Source organism: Cupressus sempervirens, chromosome 8 (assembly GCF_028749045.1).
Source record: "Cupressus sempervirens isolate cs-2001-9-10 chromosome 8, ASM2874904v1, whole genome shotgun sequence".
Lineage (NCBI taxonomy): Eukaryota > Viridiplantae > Streptophyta > Pinopsida > Cupressales > Cupressaceae > Cupressus > Cupressus sempervirens.
Window position 1 is genome coordinate 491,128,775 of NC_143125.1, and position 21,250 is coordinate 491,150,024.

Genomic DNA, 21,250 nt, shown 5'->3' on the forward strand with positions numbered 1-21,250 from the left:
TTCTACAAAAGCTCACCTACTATATGCATTTGATCAAGATTTAGAGTAGAGATATCCCAATTCAGGATGACAATACCATCATCAAGATCAATGTCTTCTTCTTTATCTTTTCCTTTTCTAGAAACCTTAGTACTTGATTGAGGCTTGCTCTCAACTATCTTTATACTAACTACTTGTACATTAGAAATAGTAACAATAGTGGAAATATAAGGAATAGAAAAAAAGTAGATATTCCACTAATTATAAATATACCTATTTTTCAAGTATCCAAATTTGATGAAGGAGGAAGCACTGACTATTAGAAAGATGAAGTGGTGATCAGTTTAGTCAATGAAGTACTTAGCTGATTAGGTGCAAAGATTGGTTGAGTACTTGGATTTGCATTGTTTTCCACAACCAACTTGGCATAAGCTTTATCTAAGCTTGATGGCTTTAAATATTTTCTTGGAGAGTGAGGAAATAAGGCCATAACCACTCCTACAATCTTCTTACGGTCAGTTTCCTTAATATTCTGAATCTAAGGGAGATTCCCCTCAGCAGCTTCCTATTTTTGCTCCTCATCATATTTATTATCATCATTTGTTCCTTCATCATCATCATTTTCCTTTTCTTCCTTGTCATCTTCATCATCATCTTTATCACTGACATGAATAACAAAATCAATCTTGTGATAAAGATTGTAGATATTCTTCCATGCAGTAGTGGCATTCTTCACCACATGCTCAATGTCATTAATCAGTATCAAGCAAGTGTTAAATTTGAAAGTGAGTTTTTCTTCATTCTTCTTTATGGAATTTTTTACTTATTTATCATTAAGACTTGGCATGAGTTGCCTTAGAGTCTGCTCATATATATGCTTTGCAGGTTTCTTGATATGTTCCCATCTTGGCTTGATTCTTTCTATCAATTCATTGGGAATTTTCTGTGCAAGTTGGTGAGGTGAATATTTCCATTTACCTAGCTTAGACATAATCAGGCCTTCAACTTTCTTCTTCTCCATCCTTTTTAACAAATTTCACTTTCAAATCACCATAAATGCTTAGTACGTTCACTTGCTCGGTGATAGATTTCCCTCCACTTGGTTTGATCTAATTGCTTGATAGAGTCATCCACAACTCAATGTCCACACAATGACTTAGTTAATCATGACCTTACTCAGTAGGGTCTTGCAACCTAATCTAGCTTGATAAGGTCTAGAATTTCCTTAGACACTCGGTGATCCCTTTGTATCTTGAATGCTAGTATGGACCTTTCCCTCTATCTAACTAGAATTAATGAAGGATGTCTTCTTCAAAATCTTAGTTCTAGTTATCCTTAAGGGAGATCAAGTAGAAATGTTTGAGTCACACAATTCTTGAGTGAAATGTGCTTCATTTCTTAGACTTTCATTCTCATAAGATTTTGGAATCCATTGTTGTCTCATCTATTTTTTGATCTTGTCAGCCTTAGCTTTCTTTTCATCTTCAATTCTTCTAGTGTCGATACAGTTCTTGGTAAGGTGTCCAAGTTTTGTACAAATAAAACATCTTCTAGTTGTGTCTCTTGTCCTCATGTGATGTTTCACATAGTTTATTCCAATGTGTTCAAATTCTCCACAGTAGTGACATTTGCACCATGTGTTGTAGTTCCAACCAAATAAAGTTTTTACAATCTATTCTATTGGGTTCAATATCTTGGTTTTACATTTAGAAGATTTGTTCCCATGCTTCTTGCATTTGTGACATTTTCCTTCAAATCTAGGTTTCACTTTGTATTCATTAGCTCTATGACCATGCTTATTGCAATTATAGTATTTTCTATTAAATCTAGCTTTATCATTACTCGAACATTCATTTGACATATGACCTGACTTACCATGGTTGTTAAAAGTAGGTCTTTGATTCTTTTGAGCTCCTTGCTTAGATGATTCACCTTCTTTTGTATATCTAATTCTTTCTTTTTCTTGCTATCTATATTGGTATTTTGGTACACTGGTGACTTGGTGAACCCATTGTTAACACTTTACATCATCATACATTTAGTATACATGGAAGCTTGTTTCATGCTAATCACTTCCAAGTAGTTTGAACTCAGTCTACACTGGTGCCTTGGTGAACACTATGAAAATTAGCATATAAACTAAATCACTTGGTTGACCCTACATATCTTGGTCAACACTATCACTTTGAGCTATATATAAGTTGAATCACTTGGTTGATACTACATAGCTCAGTCAGCACTAGATTCACATCACTAAAGCTGCAAACTCATTAAACACTAGAGGACTTTGTTTACATTGAGAAACTTGGTAAACACTATGAAGCTTGGTTTACATTGATAATCACCAACTTGGTAGATATTGCTCAATGTAAACTAAATATTGTTCCTAGAACTTGGTTAACATTGTAGACTATAAGATAAGATTAGTAGGTACCAACCATCTGATTAAGTGTGTGTGTCACTAACAAACAAGCATGACTCTAATGTCAATAGAGATGGAAGAAGTGGGTGATTCCATCACAACAATTCTAAAATAATCAACTTCATCAAAAAGAGGATGAATATAGATAATATTTTCATCTAAATTGTCTAGATGATATAAAATATCCTTAAAAAAAAGTAAGAAATATAATCTCTAGACAATTTCATTAATGTCTAGCCATACAAATCTTTGTTAATAATTGCTTTCCTCAAAAACATGTCCTAGGAGATAGGGTGATAGATCTTGCTCAAGGTAGTGACTCTCAATCCCTTTTTTCCATGAAATGTAATTTATTTATGTTATCCTAATAATAGAGGGATGAAAATATATACTAGACAGTATTGATGTCCCCACAAAATGGAACTTTATCTTAGTTCTTGATTACAAATATAAACACATTAACAACCCCCAATCTAATGAAGAAATAATAAATTTACAATAGATTTGGTTTTCAATAGTTACAAATAAAAATAATTCTACAAAATTCAATTAGATCTTTGTTGAACAAAAAAGGAATAAGATGCAAATAAAAAAGAGTTGAAAATGGGGATGAAAAAAGAAAGAAAATAATTTCAATTTCTCGTTGATTATAATATGCATATCTTTATACAATATGTAGTCACTATATAAACTGAAAGTAATCAGTGCTTCTCTAATAGTGAGCACCAGTTATCTATTAATCAAGGGTCTAACTAAAGGTCTAAATGATGAATGAAATCAACACATAGTATAACTAGTTGTTAAAATTATTCAACACTAACTAAATCAACAATATGCCTCTATAAAAACTAATATAATAATAAGAGAGGACATTTTGTTCTTAATAAATGCACAATTAATAGAACTTAAGAAAATAAAATCATAATAATGCTATATTATTAAATAAGGATATTTTATTTGACTAATAGGAAAATAATTTCAAAACTTAAAGTAAGTTTAATGATTAAAATATGTCATATAAAGATTATATCCTATAAAGAATGTAATGCCTTCTCTATTAAGTGAAACTGAAGTACAATTTTATTGCTAAAACAATATTTTTAGAAGAAGATAATGAGCAGTAGAAGAGAACTAGAATGAAAATTGGCATATGAGAATAGGTTAAAAAATTTTTTATGATGAAATCTTATGCTAATGGATCATAAGTCTTACCATAACAATTTTAAGGTAGACAACTACTTCATATTATAAGATATATATTTTTAAATTAAATTTAAAATAAAAATAAATTGTAAACTATATTAGTAAGTGAAGAGGTAAGTGATTTCTCTAGAATATTGAAATCCAAACTATAGTGGTAGATAATCTTTTAGGAAGTTTACTAGTGTGTAGGGAAGGAAATCCATTTATATATTTGGTATTTGAAATTTTATTAATTGTTGAATGTTCTTAATACTTCTAGTATTTGTGGATATTACTAATGTATTTAATCTAAGCTTAAATTAAAGGTCATTCAAATGGGCATTCAATTATGTAAATCAAGCCATAAAAATAATTGTTTCTATGGTTATTGATGTGCATAGACAAATAGTTCTTATCATTTAAAAAATAAAAGCATGCAATGCATAAATTAGTAATTCTAAACATTTAGATAAAGAATATCACCATATTTTCAAAGGATCTCCATTTAAATAACCTTTAATAATTTCAAATTAGGATCAAAATTCTATCAACCTTGCAAATTTTATATATTTAGTTAAACCTAATATTATGGATATATCACCCATAATGGATGAGAGATTAACCATAAATAGTAGATATTATGACATTTGATAGACTCATGGATGTGGTTTCGACCATTGAGGTTTTGGATAATGTATGCCAATGGCTAGAGAAGTAAATTCTGATAGGATATTTTTGTTAGTGTTATGTATTTTCATTAATGTAAACCTTAGAGATTACAATATCTATGATAGCATTTAATGATGACAATGACTAAGAATAGTTAATAATAGACATTATTTTTCAGATTAAGGTAAAAATAGATTTTATTAGGTGATCAAAAACCCAAAAGAAACTAAAATCTTAGAATGATAACTCTAAATTAACAAAGTGAACACAAAATTATCTAACCCTAGAAATACAAGTAACCTGAACATAGCTTAAAAACTCCTTAAAAACATTGTATTTCAACCATTGTATCAAAGCTAGTCTTAATAGTTCAGATTTAAATACTTATGTTTAATGCTAGGCTTATGGTTTAGGTTATGATAAGGATAAAAATTAAGTTTATGATTTCAGTTAGCAATATAGTTAGAATTATGATTATGCTTAGACTTTTCATTCTAAAGTGTTAGGGTTTATATTACATTTTGGGTTATGGTTACACTTGATATATGGATAAGGTTTTTAGTTAGGGTTTAAATGGAAAATATTGATCCTAAATGTTGAATGCCAATTTGCTAACCAATATTCTTAAATATTAAATCTAAATCTATAACATTAATCATAATTGTAACCTTAACCATAAATGTTAATCCCTTATGGTAAATGCTAAACCATAACCTTATAATGGTAAATGTTAAATTTTAATCTCATTTAAAAAAAATTTCCAATCCTTACCCTATACCTACATCCTAAGTGTAATTATAATCTAATATTATATATAATCCATGATACTAAATGTTAAACCCTGATCTTAAGTGTTAAATGCTAAACATTAAACCTAGATCATTAAATGATAATTTGAGTTAGTATTTAAGGTTATGATTAAGATTATAGATTAACGGTTGAGATTATTATTTTTTAAATTAGGATTATAATTAGGGTTGAACGTTAACTTTGAGGGCTAGGATTTCAAATTATGGAACTTAACATTTATGAAATTAGGTTTTACTATTGAGCATTAATATATGTTGGTTAAGATTTAGGACTTAACATTTTTTATTAAAGATTTTCCATTTAGAATCTAGTTATAATTTAGAATTTATGATGAGGGTTAGGCTTACATTTAGTATTAGGATCTAGCATTTAGTATTAGGGTTATGATTTAACCTTTAAAATATAATTTTAGCATTTGTAACTAGGGGTAGGATTATGGTTTGTTGTTGACAACTATGGTTTAGTATTTAGAGTTAACTTGTTACATTTACAATCATAGGGAGGTGCTCGAAGACAACATGATATGAATGTAAATATTTTTTATTTATTCTTATTTTATAAGTTTAATTTTCAAATTTAGATTTCTTTTGCGTGATGATGTTAAAATCTGATTGAAAAGGTCATTATTGAAGAAAGAAGATTATTTGCAAAGAGGGAGATTGTTGATAAATAATGTTTCCAATCATTGTTTTGTCACTAATGTCAAACTTGCTATTTACTGGAATGACAATTGCTTATAGGATCCAAGTATTATCACTTACTTAATTGATGAAGAGGATTTAATCAATAATATGTAACAAAACCACCTAAGGGAAAGGTTGAGTTATGGTTTTGTAATGAATTAGAAGGATCAGTTAGGACATTGATAAAATGATGTATTGATAATACACTTGAAGATACAGAGGTTGGCTACACTTAGAAACTCTAGAAGATAAGTTGTAACAAATTTGTCTGGAAAGCTTGACTACATTAATCTGTGGGCGCTGAGAAAGTTAGTTAGTTCATGCTGAGTAGATTATCAGTAAGTGCCAAGCAAATACAAAATCTAGTGTGTGCTGAGTAAAGCAGAAGGAGCTGAGCAAGTTTAGTTGCCAAGCTAGATAGAAATATAATAAATACCAAGCATTACTAAAATTTACTTGATGCCAAGTGAATCCATAGTAGGTGTCAAGCATTAGAAAAACATAGTTGATGCCAAGTAACACAATATGTTCTAAGCATCAAAAATTCAATAGTGTTGACCTACTACATTATTTGAAAAGTGAAAGATTCGCCAAATCTAAGCTGACAAGTTTGTTACCTTGAATTTTGTGAACTAGATGGAAGATAAGGATGATGAGTTGGTGGCACATAATTTTAGGTAAATTGTTTTAGGAAAATATAGAATGATTCTACAAGATGTTTCTAGAAGAAAACAAGATAAGGAGTAGATTCATTGAATCTTAGCTAATTCATTTGAACAAAAATTAAGAGAGGGAAGATTAGAGAAGTAAAAGTATTCTAGACTTATATTTAAGGAGTTACAAGTCAAGAAGCAAGAGTTTTTGAGAGGTTGGTTGGAGAGAGTATGCAGTGTCAAGAAGAAGGCATCGAGAGGAAGAAACAGAGCATAGAAACTCTACTTCGATAGGTGACCACAAAGGTGATTGCACTAGAATAATGAGCATGGACACTCAAAGAGACAAAGCTTGAAAGGAGGACAAGTTGTTAGAGATGCAGTAACTAAAAGCTAGGTAAATTTGTGAGCTAAATTGAGATCTAAAATCTACAAGTTATGTTGTGAGTTATATTAGATTAGAAGACCTTATTTTTACTCTTTGACAATTGTATCAATTAGGGTAAAATATTATGGACTTAGGTTGTTTTAATAGCTATTGTGTAAATTCTTTAATAGGGTGACATTCTAAGTGAATATTCTAAAATCATTTAATCAGGCCCACTTCTAACAGGCTGGTTAAAACCCTTTAACCAAGTCACATTTAATAGTGTGTTGTAGCCTTTAACAGGGCATGCCTCTCATAGGGCGTCACTTCAAAAGAGTGAGAATTGAGTAGCATGTTATTGGTGGTTTTTCCCAAATTGGGCTTCCAAGTAAATCTTTATGTCATGTGTTAATCTTTCATGTCTTCTTCTTGCATGTTGATTTTTAGTAACTTGCTAAGTAGAAAGTTTAGCTTGGATGCATGATTAGTTTAATGGGCTCACTATACTCAGTGAAAAAGTTTTAATAGGACATTTGGACCTTGAATAACTGATTCACCCCCCTCCCCCTCTTAGCTATGTTAAAGAATTTCTAACAATTGGTATCAAATCCATCTACTAATTTGGTTTAAAAGTACTAGAAGTAGAAAAGATCAAGATGTCCAAGAGAGAAGTTCCCAAGCTCAACAGAGATAATTTTGCTACATGGAAAAGTTTAATCAAGCTCCACCTAGGATCAATAGGTGATCATGCACAAACCTCAATTGAAGTGGAACATGTAGATCAAGCTGGTGTCCCTACTATAAAAGATATGAAGAAAAAGAAGGAGCATAATCAGGCAATGCTAGAGATTGCCTCTACCCTCAACTATAATGAATTTGATGACATCAAGGAATGTAACACTACATTCAAGATGTGGAAAGCCTTCAAAGATATTTATGGACGAGATCAGTGTGAGGCCTCACCCTGACCCACAATAGCATAGTTGACACATTATTATTTTGATACTCATGAATCGATATGTTGAGACATTATCGGATACACTGAACATTGTTATGTTATTTTATGTTTTGTGGTTTTTTACTTTCACATGTTTAAATATGTTATTTAATTTCTTATGAAAATGTATACTGATGAAGTAGTGTAGAAATTGAATGTAGAAATAACACTTTGATTATGAAATTTTAAAGGTTAAGAATATGAGAAGAAACGAGATAAACAACTAGTTATTTGAAAGTTGGATGTGTTAACTTATGTGATTTCCCTAATAATTTATATATACATGCATGTGATTTTCTTAAGCTATTGATGTGTGCAATGAGTGTACAAGATATTTAGCTGGAAGATCTAACCGAGAATTGAAAACTGAACCATGTGTACCGTTTGTAGAAACCAAAGTTAAATTTAATGAAAGATGCAAACCCTATTGTTCGTATTTTATTTGTATCATGGTTTGAATGAATGTATGTTTGCAATAGTAATTTTTCATTGTCACTTGACACTTGTGAATTTTATATGAATTCCAACATGATAGTTAGGATTAATTGAGTACCCTAAATATCTAAGTTAGACTAGGTTAGTAACCCTTTTACTAATCAGTTAGTAATTGAGATTAATTAACTCTAATCTAGATTAGTGATTAATTTTCATTTTGAGGGTTGCTAGAAAGTCCTAAAATTTACTAACCTCTGATAGGTCTCTAATTAGTCTTAATGGTCAAAAATCATCAAAACTAAGTACCTAAGAGGTATGGGTATGGGTTGGGGGCATATTTCACCACCCTAGCCCCTTTTGTGAACTTTTATGATTACCAAAAATATCCTATTTTTTATTTATTGCAAAAATTGAGTATTTCTCCATGAGTTGGATGAGTTAAGCTCCACCTTGAGGTTAGCCTTATGACTAGTTGAGTTAGAAGACTCTAGAAATTTTAGGCAAGTAGGGGAGTTATTACTTTTTTAATGTGGTTGAGTTTAGGATCTTATTTAGAGGCAATTTTGAGAGAGATTGAGTGTTCACCCAACCTCTAGTTTTAGAGAGAAATTCAAGATTGAAGGAGAAGGAGAGGAAAGGAAGCTAATGTCAAATTTGTTCAATTCTCATAACCTTATTGTGAAGGTAGGAGATCTTCAAGCTCTTTTGGTTCATGTCTCATTTCATGCTTAAGTTATTTGTTTGCATATGTATGTTCAGATGTTTGTTGGATATTTTTGGGAGGGATTGAAATAGGTATTCTTAAATATTTTTCCTTTGAGTTTTGGTTTAAATTTTGAAGGGATTGTATGGGTTGTATTGGCATTACTCATCCTCGGATAGGGTAGAAGTGGCCATGTATGAGAGGAGGTCTTTAGTTGAACTTCTATAGTGTAGAGTCTCTTCTCAGGACAAAAAGAGGGAGAGAGGGTAGGGTGTTATGGGTCCCTACTCATTAACACATACCATGTTTTGATTTTTGGTATGTAAGAATGGAAGAATAGAAGTTCTTCAATTTCAGCCCTGAAATGGAACTTGTTGTGAGGCCTCGCCCCGACCCATCATAGCATAGTGATACATTACTATTATTTTGATACTCTCGAGTTGAGATGTTGAGACATTATCTGATACTTAGAACATATTAAATTATTTCATGCTGTGTGATGTTATTTTCAGATATTTGATGTTTGTCAGTTAATGTTTTATGTATATGTATGTTGATGAATTAAGTAAAATGTAGGATTAACACATTGATTTTGGAATCTTTATGATTGAGGATATAAGTAGGATGAAAGAAACCCTGATTGATGTATGTTTCAATTTGTGTGAATTTTTGATACGTATATACATATGTACATGTGATTTTATGGGGCTACTAATGTGTGCAATGAGTGTGTAGGATATTTAGCCGAGAAACCCGATGGAGGAACATAGCTAATCCCTATGTGCTAATTTTGGAAACCTTGTTGTTCATAATTAAATTGAGATGTATATATGTATCCTTATGTGATCAGTGAATGTTAATGTTTGTAACTATGTTCTTTTAGTATTGCTTGACACTTGTAAATCGTTTATGCTCTTCAGTGTGCTAGTTAAGGTTAGTTGTGTAACCCTTGGAATTAAGTTAGATTAAGTTAGTATCCTTTTCTAATTTGGTTCTTAATTGAGTTTAGTCACCTTTAATCTAGATTAGTGATTAATTTGCATTTTAGAGTTGTTAGTTAGTCTTAATTATTTTTCTAAGCTTTTTTTTGGTTCCAAACCTACTCCTAAGGCTTTAAAACATGAAATATTTATACCCAAGGGGTATGGGTATGGGTTGGTGGTCTTTTCCAACCCTTAAGCCCCTTTTATTTACTTTTGAGATCACTCAAAAAGTCTCATTTTACCTTTGTACGAAAATTGCAAGATGTTACCATAAGTTGCCTCACCTCACCTACACTTAGTGATTAACCATAGTGTGGGTTGAGTTAGGAGCTTCTATATTTGTAGGTGGGTGGGAGAAGTTGTTGCTCCCTTTGGTGGTTGAGTTGGAGGCTTATTTAGAGGCCCTTCTTGGATTAATTGACGTTGTTACCCAATCTCTACTTTTAGAGAGGAGAGTTAGAAGATTGAAGGAAGGAAGGGAAAGGCTCTACTCAAACTTGTTCATTTTCCATTACCTCTTTGTGCAGGTAGGAATTCTCATCTCCCTTGTTCAGAATTTCATGTTTGTTTCATGCTTATGCTATGTTGTTGTTGTTTGAATGCTTGTATGTTTGTGGGTATGTTGGGAAGATTTGAAAACCATGTCTTTTTTTGAATGTTTTCCTTTCATGTTAATGTTTGAATTTTGAGATTTTCTTGTATGGGTGTTTTGGTATTACTCACCGTTGGATAGGGTAGAAGTGACCAATTTTGGGAAAGGTCTTTTTAGTTGGACTCCAACCAGTGTAGAGTCTCTTCTCAGGATGAGAAGAGGGAGAGAGGGTAGGGTGTTATGGGCCCCTACCTATCAACACAAACCTCGTATGAGTTTGGTATGTTAAAATGGAAGAATGGAAGTTCTTGGTTTATAGCCCTGATTGGGCATTTATTTTGGTGTTGTGCCTGACTTCTCCTATTGGAAGAATCCACATTTCCCTAGTGTTGATTCATTGTGAATCCTATTGTGAAAACCTTGCATGAATATGCATGTTTGATTGTCTCTAGGTTATGCTTGTTGTCACCTAATCAAATTTTTTTCCCTCCACGGTCCTTAGAAATGTGTTGCAGAAATTGGTATGGAACCCTTGATGAGGTTCATGAAGGAAATTAAATTAAATTGTTGTAATTTTGGGATTGTAAATCCTATGTAAGTGTATTTCAAAACCTTGTTTTAATGGCAATGATGCTAGATTTTCTTCCTAGTTCTTTCTCGACTGAGCCTTTGAATTAGGTTTGTCAATAAAAATGGTGATTGAGTAAAAAAAAAATGTGTGCTAAGAGAGAAAAACTCTCTAGATTTTTTATGGGGAGCAATTTAAATTCTCCCCTTGAGATAGAGAATCTAAGAGGTTCTCTTATTATCCTTTTTGCTTTTTGAATATTGTATTTTAAAACTAAAAATAGTAATTAAATAAATAAAGAAAAATAAAAAGAAATTTTTTAACTAAGCTAAATATCCTAAATATCTATATTCTTACCTATAAAGCTTTATATCATCAATGTATTACCTTCTCCCTTGGACGTCAGTTTGGAGGGCAGGTTTAAAAATGTTTTAATTTTGCAAAGTCAAATCTTTCACCATAGAGATGATGTCACCCTATCAACTTCATGGAATTTGCATATCCCAAGATCTATCTTGCAATGTGATAAAGGAAGGAATTAAATTTGTTATGAACTTTTTCTTGTTCCTTGCAATTTGTTTTACACACCTCCCTTATGGATGGTCTGCGCAAGTCTTGTTTGGGGCAAAGCACTGTCCCAAGGAAAATGCTTGGGAAGTGCTCCTTAGGAAGCGTTGCCCATGGATAAAGGGTAGGGGGGATGTAGGGTGGGGTGTAGGTGTTGTAGGGGTTAGTTTAAAGTTAGTAGGTAGGTTAGGTTAGTAAGTAGGTTGGTTTAATATTAAGTTTTTAATTGTAGTTTTAGGTGTTCTAAATAGTATTAGTTGTTAGTTTTAGTATTAAAGTTAGTTTATTTTTCGAGCATTAATTTGTTTTAATTTTAATGGTTAATTGGATATTTAAAATAAATTTTAAATGAAGATTTTGTTTGATTAGATATTTTCAAATTAATCTAAACCTGAATTCATCTGCATTGTTATTTTAATAATTTTCACTTATTGTTCTAAGATAATGTAATAACATAACTTTTTTCATTATCAACTTAATAACAAGAGTATTAATTTAATAGTGTAGAGAACCTATACTTAAACCGTGAGCATAACCTTATCAACTTAGAGAATTTTAATTATAATTTTAATAAAAAATTGCGTGTTTTGTCCACGTAGTTTGGGCATGACACCTGTTATGGTGTTGTGTTCAACATCTCTTATTGGAAAAATCTACCTTCTCCCTAGTTTGGTTCAATGTCGAAACTATTGTGTGAACTAGGATGAGAATGAATGTTTGATTTTGTCTTCATTTTATGAATGGTTGTCTCCCAGTCAATTTTCATTCTCTCCATGATCACCATGATGCATTGCAAACTTCGTAATGGATTCCTTGCTAAGGAGCCAAAAAAGAAATTCAAAATTGTTAATGAATTTAAAATATGTTGAGAGCTTTTCCCTCGGGATATTAATCCTATGTAAAAATGTTATATTGAAACTCTTTGTTGAAAAGACAATGAAGTTGGGTTTTCTTCCTAGTTCTTTCCCAGTGGAGCCTTTAATTCATGTGGTTCAATAAAAACCAATTTGAGTAATATTTGTCCATATGAGATCTCTAGTATTTCATTTTTTGCATATATTTACTTAAGATTAGATGTGATGATGTTTTACATTACTATGGCATTGTTATGTTTCAAAATCCTATTCTTTTGATTTAGGATAATCGAACAAAATGAGGATACATATCATGTGATGCATCTTAAATTAAAATTATGTCAAGTAAGTTTCAAGTTAAATAAATGAAAATCTCCTCTCACATTTTTGTATTTGATTGAATGGGGAATCAATCCTACATTATTGTATCCACAATACATTATAATCCTATGTTTAAATCCAATGAGAGAATTATATATATACATATATATAACGTCCCCCTTCGTCAAATAGATATGATGGTATAAATCCAATACTTAGAGGATAAAAATATAGGACACAAAGAAAAAATGTCGCTTGGCAAATTCTATAAATTAGAAAATTCCAACACTTAGAAAAAAAATTGCATCCTAGGAGTAAAAACTCTATGGATTTTGTATGAGGAAAATAATTTAATCCCTTGAGATAATATGGAATATTCCTTTATGATTCTCCTTTGAAGTCATTTGTTTAAATCAAATAAACCATATAAATTAAATAAACGAAGAAAGAAATTATATTTATATATTTTCAAAATATCCTAATTATTCTAAGACACTAACTACTTATCTTTATGACATAACTATCTCTACCTTTTCTCACTTATAAAACTTTTAAATTAAAACACTTATCTCCTTCCTTTTCTAGGCGTTGAGAAAATCCCCCAAAAATCTACATTTAAGTAAACCACGTATCCCCAAAATCTGACTTTTCAGTAGAAAGGAAGTCAAATGAAATTAAGGGGAGGGAATGAAATTAAGGGGAGGGGTAGTTTTAAATGTGTATAGGTTTGGTTAAAAGTTTCAGACCCTTTATTCATAGCCTTTTTCCTAGGTCAGTGTACATTCTCCTTGGCATTTACTTGGGGCTGTGTTTTTTAAATCTTGGTCAATGTATAGCAGTTTTGGGCATTGTGCCATGTGTGGGAGGGGAAGAATGTTGGGTTCCTAGGTAGGGGGTGAAGGAATGTAAGAAGATATTGGGGTTAAGTCAGGTTAGTAAAGCGCTAAGCATTAGGGGTTAGTTAAATTTTATTTTAAATAATTTTTTTTTTTTTAAGTAAGTTTGTAGTATAACTTAAATTTAGTATTATTTCATTTTAGTGATTTTAAATTATTATAATTAATGTTAGATGTTAGTTTTTTAAAATTATTTTATTTAGTTAGTATAGTTTGGTATATGTGTTGTTTAGTTAGTTTGATTTTAAATATTTTTTATATTAGTATAGTTAAGCTTTTTATTTAATTTATAAAATTTAATAAGCTAAGTTAGTAGATAATGAGAGATTAGTGAATGTAGGGAAAAAAGCTGATGTATAGTTTATTATATGTTATTTTATATTTTGTTAGTTAACTGTAGTTAGATATTTATTTTTCTTTGTTAAGTAATGAAAATTAGTATATTTTAAAGTTAGATAGTTAGTGTACTTTATTCTAAGTAATTTGAAATTAGTAACAAAATATGATAGTAATAAGTGTAAAGTTGATAATAATTTTTTGTGAAAGGTTATAAAGTTATGTTAGTCAGCTTATTTAATTTTAAGATAATTAGATTTGTATTTATTTATATTATTATCTGAATGCTTCAAATGTATTATTCATTAATATTTTAAAAGTAAATAAAAGTGACAATGTGTTAAATTTTTTGATAAATTAAAATTGGATTGTTTAAATTAATTACTTGATTTAATAATGAAAGTTTAATTAAATGATCTACTCCTGCATATTGTGTTTAAAACTGAGATGTAGTCTTAGGTTTTGATAGGGAAACAATTATCTACTTTGCAACATCCCCATAGTTTAACTAGTAAATCAAACATAGTAAAAATTATCAAAACCCCTCATCACACTTTGTGGTGTTATTAATCTGTAAACAAAAATTTATGTGTGTTTTTGCCCTTGTATTTTGGGCATGACAATCAGAATGTCCAAATAGCAAAAAGTGAAAGCCTCAGAGGAAAGTTTGATGACATGAGAATAGAGGAAGGTGAGAACATTGCTCAATATGCCTCTAGAATAAAGGAAGTTGTAAGTGCAATAATAAGTTTGGGTGGTCATTTAGATGATGAAACTTTTAATAGAAAATTCTTAAGAACCTTGGTCCCTATCTATGCTACTAGAGTTTCAACCATCCAAGAGTTAAAATGTGTACTAGGAAAAAAGCTAACTGTTGAAGGTGTAGTGGGAAGGCTTACTACATTTGAGTTATTCAACTTTGATAACTAAAAACTTGAGAATCTTGAATCTACCTTCAAGGCCAAGTTGTTGTTCAAAGACACTGAAGAGGTGAAACCAAAGAAGAAGAAAAGAAAGACAAAATATGCATCAAGTGATAGCAACACAGATGAAGAAGATGTGGAACAATTGGAAGTATTTCTAGTCAGAAGATTTCACAGAAGAAAAGGTAAATTCAAAGGTAAGTTTCCTATCATTTATTTTAATAGCAATGAAGTAGGACATATTTATGCAAGATACACATAGAAAAAGAACTACAGAGAAGGCAACAATAACAAGAACAAAAGAGAATATGATAGTAGAGATTATAAAGAAAAAGGCAAAAAGTGCTCCATTATTGAAGAGGATTCTAATGAAAATGATAATGAGGTAGTCCATGTAACTATGAAGGATGAGTTACATGAAGATGAGGCAACAACACTAGTAACCTATGTAAACAAGAATGATAGGTGGATCATAGATAGTGGATGCCCACATCACATGAGAGGAGATAAAATTAAGTTTTTTACCTTAACTTAGTATGATCAAAATAGTATTAGATTTGGAAATGATGCTCCATGTTTAATCAAAGAAAAAGGTTCCATTAAGCTTATAGATAAAATTTCATGTGATAAAGCATATTATATTGAAGGATTGAACTACAATCTACTAAGTGTATCACAATTAAGCAATGTGCGATGCAAAGTAGAATTTGGAAACAAAACTACCAAAATCTATGATACTGATGAAAATTTAATACAAAAAGGGGACAAAAATAGGAGTAATCTATTTTACCTAGATATGGAGCATGCTACTTGTCTTATTGTAAGATTTCATGATGTATGGCTATGACATAAAAGGATATGCCATGTCAACTTTGATAATTTGATTAGCATCAATAAAATGAAAAAAAGTTAGAGGTATGCCTAAACTGAAGAAGCCTGACAATATAATGTGCAAATAATGTCAACTAAGAAAAATGACCAAGTCAAGTTTCAAAAGAAAAACCTATACTTCCAAAGAAGTACTAGTGTTAGTGCATACTAATTTATGTGGCCTAGTAGAAGTGCAAAGCTACAAAGGAGACATATATATAATATTTTTGATTGATGACTACTCTAGGATGATGACTGACATGTTCTTAAAGTAGAAATTTGATTCATTTCAAATCTTTAAGTGGTATTAGGCCAGGCTTGAGAAAGAAATAGGAAAAGGTTTGAAGTTCTTAAGATAAGACAGAGTAGGACAGTTCACATCAAAAGAATTTGAGACATTTTGCAATGATAAAGGAATTAAGAGACAAACATTAGCACCTAGAACTCCCCCATAGAATGGCATTGTAGAAAGGAGCAATAGATCTATGATATACTATGCTAGAACATTAATGATGGAGAAGAATGTTGCTCTAAAGTACTAGAGAGAAGCTCTTAGTATTACTATCTATACCCTAAATCAAGTACAAATCAAAAAAAGATACAAATGCAACACCTTTTGAATTATCGTATGGACACTCACCCAATGTAAAACATTTCAAAGTGTTTGGTTGTAGATGCTACATTCTTAAAGATTCTAGAAATGTCAAGTTTGATGCAAAGAGTGATGAAGGCATATTCCTTGGATACTCCTCTAGAAGTAAAGCATATAAGTGTTTGAATACTAACACTAATAAGATTGTGGAGAGTTCAAATGTAAATTTTGATGAGTATACAAAAGTTCAAGTTGATGAAGCCAAGAAACAAAAAGAGTACAGATCCGTTGTATATTTTTATGAAGGAATGCCTACTAAAGAAGAAGTTACCAATCAAGTCAAAAATCAGCAACAAGTTTCAGTATCAGTTGAGTCAAAACTAGTGAATGTTTAGTTGCATTTAGAAGCTAAGTTATAGAATGAAGAAAATGCACACTCTAATTCTAAAATTAGTACACATGAAAGAGATGATGAGCTGCCTAGAAGAGATGTGCACAATGACTCTGAATCTAAAAGACTAAACATGGAAATAAGGAAAGAACCAAGACTATCCATGTATGTGAAGAGGCATCATCCTACTAAAAAAAATATGTGTGAAAAGGAAGCTAGACCAATAACAAGGAATATACTAAGGAATGAATCATGTCTGCTAAGCAAGATTGAACCCAAAATAGTGAAGGATACAATACAAGATGATAATTGGTGTAAAGCTATGGAAGAAGAGATTGAGTAGATAGAGAAGAACAAAACATGGACTTTAGTTCAAAGACTAGCTAATAAGAATTTTATTAGTACCAAGTGGGTATTTAGTAATAGGCTAGATGAGAATGGTGAGATCATAGAAATAAGGCTAGATTGGTCTATAAAGGTTATGCATAAGAAGAAGGATTGTACTATGGAGAAACATTTTCCCTTGTTTCTTGGATGGAAGGAGTAAGAACCTTACTTGCATATGTTTCCTACAATCGTTTTAAAGTCTACCAAATGATGTAAAATCTTCTTTTCTAAATGGTATACTAGAAGATGATGTCTACATAGAAAAACTAGAGGGATTTGTTGATGACAACAATAAGGATATGGTTTGAAAACAACATAAAGAACTCTATGGTTTAAAACAAGCACCTAGAGTATGGTATGAGAGACTTCATAAATATCTAGTGAAGATAGGATTTGAGAGAATAGATGACAACAACAACCTATACATCAAGGCAGAAAATGGAAAAGACATTTTGATATTTAAAATCTTTGTTAATGATATAATATTTGGAGGAAAAGATGTACTATGCAAAGATTTTTATGATCAAATGAAACATGAGTTTGAGATGTCAATTTTTGGAGAAATCAAATTCTTTGTTGGATTGCAAGTACATCAACTAGAACATGGCATATTTGTGACTCAATCAAAATACATCAAGGAGATACTCAAAACATTTGGATTAGAGGATTCAAAACCAATAAGTACACAAATGGTAACAAGACATAAGTTATCCAAGAATGATGAGTCATTTGAAGTAAATTAGACAATGTACAAATCAATGATAAGAAAATTGTAGTATGTTGTACATAGTAGACTAGACATTGCATTATCTATTGGAATAAGTGCAAGATTTTTTGCAAACCCAAGAGAAAATCATCTTATGGTAGTAAAAAGAATAATGAGGTATCTAAAAGCAACAAATGACTTTGGTTTATACTATAGGAGGACTAAAATTTTTGAGTTGAAAGCCTACACTAATGTAGGATGGTATAGGGGCAGTCCTTATGCAGGATTGATGACCTATTGGCTTCAAGTCTAGGAAGTTGAAGACTCGTGAACTCAATTACCCTACTCATGACCAAGAGTTTGTAGTAGTTGTTCATTCTTTGTTAAGGTGGTGACACTTCCTTCTAGGTCATAGATTCAAACTTGATTCCGACCACCAAAGCTTGTAGTACATATTTACTCAATTGAACCTTAATGCTAGGCAAAGAAGGTGGATGGAGTTCCTTTTTGAGTATGATTTTGATATTCATTACATCAAGGGAAAGGAGAATGTGGTTGCGTATGCCTTAAGTAGAAGGTGCCATGAGATTTCATTTGTGACTACTTGCACTGACTTGAGAGAGAAGATCCTACAACACTTGTTAGTAGGTGAGCTTTATGCACAAGTTAGTAAGATGGTACATTCTAAGAGACCCTTGGAAGGAAAGTATTCAAAGTATTCCTTGGAGTTCGATGGACCCCAGTGTTAAGAAGTTACATGTAGATTTAAGATAGTTATATCACTGGCCAGGCATGAGAGTGAAGATTGCTAGCATTGTTACAATATGTGTCAAGTGTCAGAGGGTGAAGGTAGAGCACCATCATCACAGTGGGCTTCTTCAGCCTCATGAGATTACAGAGTAGAAGCACTTGAGATGCTATATCAATGCATTTTATTGCTGGTCTCCCCATTTGATCTCCCAACCATGATACCATTTTGGTGACAGTTGACACAATGACCAAGGTTTCATATTTCTCACCCATGCATACTACTTACACAGCATGAGAAATAGCTTAGGTGTTTTTGTGGTACATTGTTAGACTTCATGGCATTCCACGTAAGATCATCTTTGATAGAGACTTAATATTCACTTCATCTTTTTGGAGAGAGTTGTAGGTAGCATTGGGCACTAGGCTCAATTTTAGTACAATGTACCATCCTCAGACTGATGGTTACACCAAGTGAGTGAATCAAGTTGTGGAGGACATGCTGCATATGTACATGATGGACCATTAGGTCAAATGGGAGGGATACTTACATCTTGTTGAGTTTGCCTATAACAATGGCCACCATTCCTCCATAGGTATGCTACCTTATGAAGCCTTGTATGGAAGATATTGCAGAATGCCCTTGAGTTGGGATAGGATCGAGGACCGAGTATCTATTGGCCCTCAGTTAGTCAAGGAGATGGAATAGTAGGTGACCCTGATTAGATATTGCCTGAGAGAGGCACAAGATAGGTAGAAGAAGTATGCTAATGTGAAGAGGATAGATAGAGAGTATCAGGTTGGAGATAGAGTCTTCTTGAGGGTGCGACACACAAGATTTTGATTCAATTTAAAAAGGTCTCTAAGTTGGCACCTTGATTTGTTGGACCATTTGAGATCCTAGACAAGATAGGACCAGTTGCATACCATCTAGCTTTGTCACCTAGCATGTTGCACATCCATGATGTGTTTAACATTTTAGTATTTAGAGGATACATTTATGAAAAGTCTCATATTATAGATTGGAATGCCTTGCAGGTGGAGTTGGATAGGTAGCTAGCACTAGAGCCTCTTTGTATTATTGCCCGATGAACCCTAGCTCTTTGAGGTTGAGAGCTAGACCAAGTTAGGGTATAGTGGGATTGTTATGATGAGGTCATCACTTTATGAGAGGATGTAGCATAAATGTGATCTTAGTACCCATATATTTTTTATGAACTCCAGGAGGAAGTTCATGCCTAGTAGGGGAGGATGTGAGGCCTTGCCATGACCCATCATTACATCATCAATACATTATTATTTTGATACTCATGACTCAAAATGTCCAGACATTATCAGATACACTGAACATTATTATGTTATTTTATGTTGTGTAGTATTTTACTTTCAAATGTTGAAATATGTTATTTAATATTTTATAAACATGTATACTGATGAAGTAGTGTAAAAAGTGAATGCAAATTTAACACCTTGATTATGCAATTTTAATGGTTAAGAGTATGAGTAGAAATGAAATAAACAACCAATTATTTGAAACATGGATGTTTTAACTTATGTGATCTCTCTGATAAGTTATATGTATGTATGTATGTATATATGTATGTATGTATGTGTGTATGTATATGTATATATATATATATATATATATATATATATATATATATATATAGATAGATAGATAGATAGATAGATATATTATGTATGCATACATATATACATATATGTATACATATGTATATGTATATGCATGTGATTTTCTTGAGCTACTAATGTGTGCAATGAGTGTACAAGATATTTTAGCTAGAATATCTAACATAGAATTAAAACTGAACCTTATGTACCATTTGTGAAAACCAAGGTTAAATCTAATGAAAGATGCAAACATTGTTGTTTATATTTTATTTGTATCATGGTTTGAATGAATGTATCATTTTGTAATCATTAATTGTTAATGTTTTGTAATAGTGATTTTTCAGTGGTGCTTGACACCAATGAATTGTATATGCATTCCAGCATGATAGTTAGGATTAATAAAGTACCCTAAAGATCTAAGTGATCGAGCTTAATTACCCCTAATCTAGACTAGTGATTAATTTGCATTTTGAGGGTTGTTAGAAAGTCCTAAAATTTTCTATCTTTTGATATGTCCCTAATTAATCGTAAAGGCCAAAGATAATTAAAACAAAGTACCTAAGGGTTATGGGTATGGGTTGGGGGGATTTTCCAACCCCCTAGACCCTTTTGTTGACTTTTATGATCACCAAAATATCATATTTTTTCTTTATTGTGAAAATTGAGTGTTTTTCCATGAGTTGGATGAGTTAAGATCCACCTTGAGATTAGCCTTATGACTAGTTGAGTTAGAAGACTCTAGAAATTTTTAGGACAGTAGGGCAGTTATTACTTTTTGAAGCTGGTTGAGTTTAGGATCTTATTTAGAAGTAGTTTTGAGAGAGATTGAGTATTCAACCAACCTCTAGTTTTAGAGACCAATTCAAGATTGAAGGAGAAGGAGAGGAAAGGTAGCTCATATCAAATTTGTTCAATTTCCATAACCTTATTGTGGAGGTAGGAGCCCTTCAAGCTCTTTTGGTTCATGCCTTAGTTCATGAATATG